Genomic DNA, 5,095 nt, shown 5'->3' on the forward strand with positions numbered 1-5,095 from the left:
AGTCCACAAGTGTGTGTCGAACACAATGCACTCTCAATTTCCTCTCTGTCATAATCCAGCAAATCCGACAAGACCAAAACAGTACAAGTACAAGACCATCGGCTTTAAATGCTTTCTGAGTTTAAGTTTACATAATAGCATCATCAGTCCATGATAGCTAATTGAATTTTTTACAAAATATAATAAAAGGCGGCATTTCCATTTTGTAATCATTTTTCCGCATAGAGCAGGTAAAACCATCAATAAAAACCTGTTATTATTATTATTACATCTAGCGTTTGTTATATATACAACCTTGGCAAGGAAATTATCTTAACCTTAAATTAAATGTGTAACTTGTCGTCTTGCTGTCGATGGTATTTGTTTAGGGCTGTCAATATCTTAAATCTGATGTGGGATCTCATGAGGCTTGTAAACTTAAATTAACTTTTAATTATAAGTTGTATTGTATAAGTATATCAACAATTTCAATCGCATTAATCAATATAACCGATAAATATATGGGACACAGCTGACTACAGGAGTTCTCATCAACGAGTGGAGGTCTCAATCAGAAGGTTCCAAACATCCTTATTCCATCTAGCTACTTCACTTTGGCTTGGTGGATATATAAATGAAAGCGACTGTCTCGTTAGTCTAGAGGTTAGATAAAGGCCACAAATGGTAACGTTCTGGTTTCGAACCCCAGATAAGGCTGTTAAAAAAATGATTGCCTTGTACAGTCGACTTTTTTTTCAATAATAGACAATAATCTGGAAGTTGGAAGTGTGTACACTCTCGCGGCTCATAAAATACGTAACGCCATTGGTCCAGTGACTTAACTATTTACGGATTTGATTTGATTTGATTGCGCGTATTGAATTATGCGAGTGAGGGAATGGAAAGTGCACCCGTGCTTACTTACATACTTGTGCACTATGATATGTCCTTCGTAGTTGGCTGGTCTTTAGTCGGTTAGAATGACATAATCATTATCATCATATAGATGAGAGACTTGCTGCATATATTGATTTTCTCACAATGCTTTCCGATTTCATGAGAACTAATACGTGCTTTCCAAATTTAAATGCGTGCTTCTAAGCTATCTTTGGTTAAGTTCTACGCATCTACAGCGCCATCTTGATTTAATATTATAAATTATAATTGATGTTTTTTTTTTATTCATAAAACTATTACAGTACAAGAGCAGGTCTCCAAATCTACCATTTAAAAAAATGTCAGCCCTAGAAGCTACAAGTTTCCGCTTTTATTTACATCATTTTATATCTATTCAACCTTGATAGGATAAAGTATTTTTTATTTATGATAGTATAATAATAAGTTAATTCTTTTCAACGACGACCCTAGACTTGAAAACAAGGGATTAATGTCCGTATGTGGTTTCGTAAACAGGTCGACTGATTTCCAAAATTTTTTAATGAAAATACCCGATACGATCTTTGTGGATTTGAGGCGCCCCGTAAAATTTCTCGCTTCTTGAGAGAAGCTCGCGAGCCTACTGTTGTATTAAACGTGAACTATATCCGAGCTTTAGCTGTAGTGTGCGCTAATGATTAAGTTTTGACAATGAAGCTGGAAGATTGCCTGAACTCGGCTTTCTTAAGCACAAAATTATAATAATATAATTTTCTATACGTAAAGATAAAATAGTTCAGTTCTCCTATTTGCCACTCAATATTTATGAGTTTCACTTGTATTTATAGAATTTATTTAATGCTGAGCAGCGAAAGAAAATTGAATAACCAAGTAGTACATTATGTATCGTATGATATTTAGAAGATTAAGAAAACTACAGTAATATTTAACAATTAAAATAATAATGATAATAAACTCCTAAGGAGGAGATCGTTGCCCAGCAGCGTTTAATTTATAAGCAATATGAAACGACTTATCCAAAAAATTAAAAAATAAATAGCAATTTAAAATAAAAAAATGCTTAATATTATATTGCTATTTAATTTTAAAAGGATATTTATTTTTAGAAATCGTATACGTTTATTTCTCATTATAATATTATAATCTATACACATGATTAAATTGGAGTGTCTGTTTGTAATATTAAAATAACCCATTTTTAGTAAATGCATGTGTATGTATACACGGTACATATACCAAAACATTTATTACAATTTTTGTCTGTCTGTCTGTTTGTTCCGGCTGAACCAATTTCGACGGGACTTTCACTGGCAGATAGCGGATGTGATAAGGAGTAACTAACGCTGCTTTTATTTTAGGATTATATATAGAATAAACATAAAATCACGCTTCAATATCCAAATAACTTAAATTCAAACCACGCGTACGGGCACAGCTAGTATAATATAAAAATAGGTTTTGTATTAAATATCGTTTTAAATATTGATGTGTCATCAAATACTACTGTATAGTGATCTATCTATGTCTATCAGGCAACATGAACACAAAAATAAAAAAAAAATAAAAAAAACATATTGCGCCTTATTGTTATTAGCAATTCTTTAATTCTTCTCATCGGCTATTGGGAATGTTTAAGGCTAAATTACATGCTCGACCACCGTTTAATGAGGCAACACCTAATCTTCCTTTTTTACTATCTTGGTTCAGATTAATTATTATCTGATCGGTAACAGTTAAGCTTGATCTACCCATATCTCATTTTTTATTATTTTTTTTATTATATTTTATTAAAATAAAATTAAAAATATATAGCAATCTTTGTCTCAAAGTTTATACTATAATATAAAAAAAAAACCACTAGACACTATAGTTTCTTGCATGTTCTTCACATGTGGTTCTACTAATTAATGCATGTCAGAAAATGTTTATACGCATGATATACTATTTAAAATAGCTGATTAGTTATTAGCGAAATATGAAGTATTTTCCGATCTACTTAGTGGTAGGGCTTTGTACAAGCCCGTCTGGGTAGGTACCACCCACTCATCAGATAATCTACCGCCAAATAACAGTACACTGTATTATTGTGTTCCGGCTAGAAGGGTGAATGAGCCAGTGTTATCACAGGCACAAGGGACATAACATCTTAGTTCCCAAGGTTGGCGGCGCATAGGTGATGTAAGGAATGGTTAATATTTCTTACAGCGCCTTTGTCTAAGGGCGGTAGTGACCACTTACCGTCAGGTGGCCCATATGCTCGTCCGCCAACCAATGCCATAAAAAAAGACCTTACCCCCAACGAACTATGCAATGTGGATGCTGAGTCTGGTCGCGAATTCCAGTAACCATAACCAATAATTTTCATGGGTATTCAAACTTTGACAACACACTGTGCGTTGGAGTAAGATCGACGAATTTACGACGGATTCGATTCATCAGAACTTGCGTTGCCTGGAGAAAAAAATCGCTTGTTATCAACGATTTAGGTGTCATATATAGTGTCTTTATTGCCATTATCATTATTTTCTGTATCCATCTGTGGCTACCGAGCGATCGTGGGTAGGCGGGCGAGGAGAATTAAAACCACGTGTTTGAAGGTTTTACAAGATAACAGTAATACAACCAGCAATTTCAATTTATTATCATAAAGTAACGACGCTCCACCAGGCACGTCTTGCTTACGAAAAATGCCAATCCATTACACTAAAGAGCCTGAAGTTGCGTCAGAGTGAAGAAGCGTCAAACCGCACTATATCCAATGTTACTCAAAAATGTCATTATTACTTTTTTTCGTTTCTTGACACTCCAAAACACAGCGGCCCGTCATATATAATATATGTTCTATTATTTTTAAATGTTATAGTAAGTACGTATTAATTTTAGTTGAACTGGCAAATGTCCTACGTTTATATAAACCAAAACACATAGCTAGATTGAGTTATGCGGCGAACTCCTGTAAAGCTCCATATCCGCATGATTGGTCCAACGTCTTTCCATCTTCAAATTATACTTATATAAATTTTTATTTACATAAGAATAATTAACTTAAGTCCTTATATATATACAAATATGAATTAGAAATAGTTACTGTATAAATCTTGCTCGCGTGGAATGATGGCCAGAATACTACTAGAATAATACTAGCAGCATTACCCTGTTCGATCGCAATTCCGATCCTCTGGGCAAAAAACGAACCAGCCCTCCTGTCACCAGTGAAGGTAATAAGGCGAGGTGTTATGTTTGTGTGTACACGAAATTGTAAAAATTAACTGAATTCTAAAACCAAACCAAACGGTCCAATGACTGCCGCTTCTTACAAATAAACAGTTTTTTCTAACATTGCGTGCAGTTACCTAGTTAAATAGTTAGTTTTTGGTTCGGAATGTAGATTCTACCGAGAAGAAACGGCATAAAACTCAGTAGTTACTCTTTTTCAACATCTAAAAATACAGTCATGTTAGTTAAATACAATTATATATGTATGTTATGTTTCCTGCCTAGAAGTCAAAATGCATTAACTCCACGCTTTTTTATCATCTATATAATCTTGTATCGAATACTATGCCTTCTTTACCAATGTATTTTTTAACAAATGATTTGAATTAATGAAACTGCAAAGTTAAAAATGTCTGCGGAATTTTATTATAGAAATGGATACCTTGCCCCAAGAATGATATATTGACTTTACGAAGTCAGAAACTTGGCGTTATAAGCTTATCCTTACTTCTTGTGCACATACAATGATTATTACTGATTTTATCAAAGTGATCAATGCTACTGTGAATATACATAATATTGTTGTAAATATATTGTGACGCAGCAGTGAGTATTCTTACTTTGTTAAAATCATCCCGAAGTGAGTCTCTAGCCAAGATTATAAATAGACCCGATTGCTTTCTTTTGTAAAATGAAAACAGATTCAATATCTGCAGCATTACCCCAAAGTAATATGCCATATGACATAAGGAAAACTGTGAAAATAACCAAAATATACTAGACGAGTGGTATCAATATCAGTTAGTTGTCTAACTTTTCAAACCGCGTATGCTGCAGAGCTAATCTTCTTGTCACGGACGATAAATGAGGACTCCACTGAAGTTTGGAATCCAATGCTATTCGTAAAAACACCATAGTATCGTCTACATTAAGACGGCCACCATTTAAAGATATATATTATAATTTTCTAACATTGGGTTGGGTAAAAACTACACATTTTGTT

Source organism: Vanessa atalanta, chromosome 9 (assembly GCF_905147765.1).
Source record: "Vanessa atalanta chromosome 9, ilVanAtal1.2, whole genome shotgun sequence".
NCBI lineage: Eukaryota > Metazoa > Arthropoda > Insecta > Lepidoptera > Nymphalidae > Vanessa > Vanessa atalanta.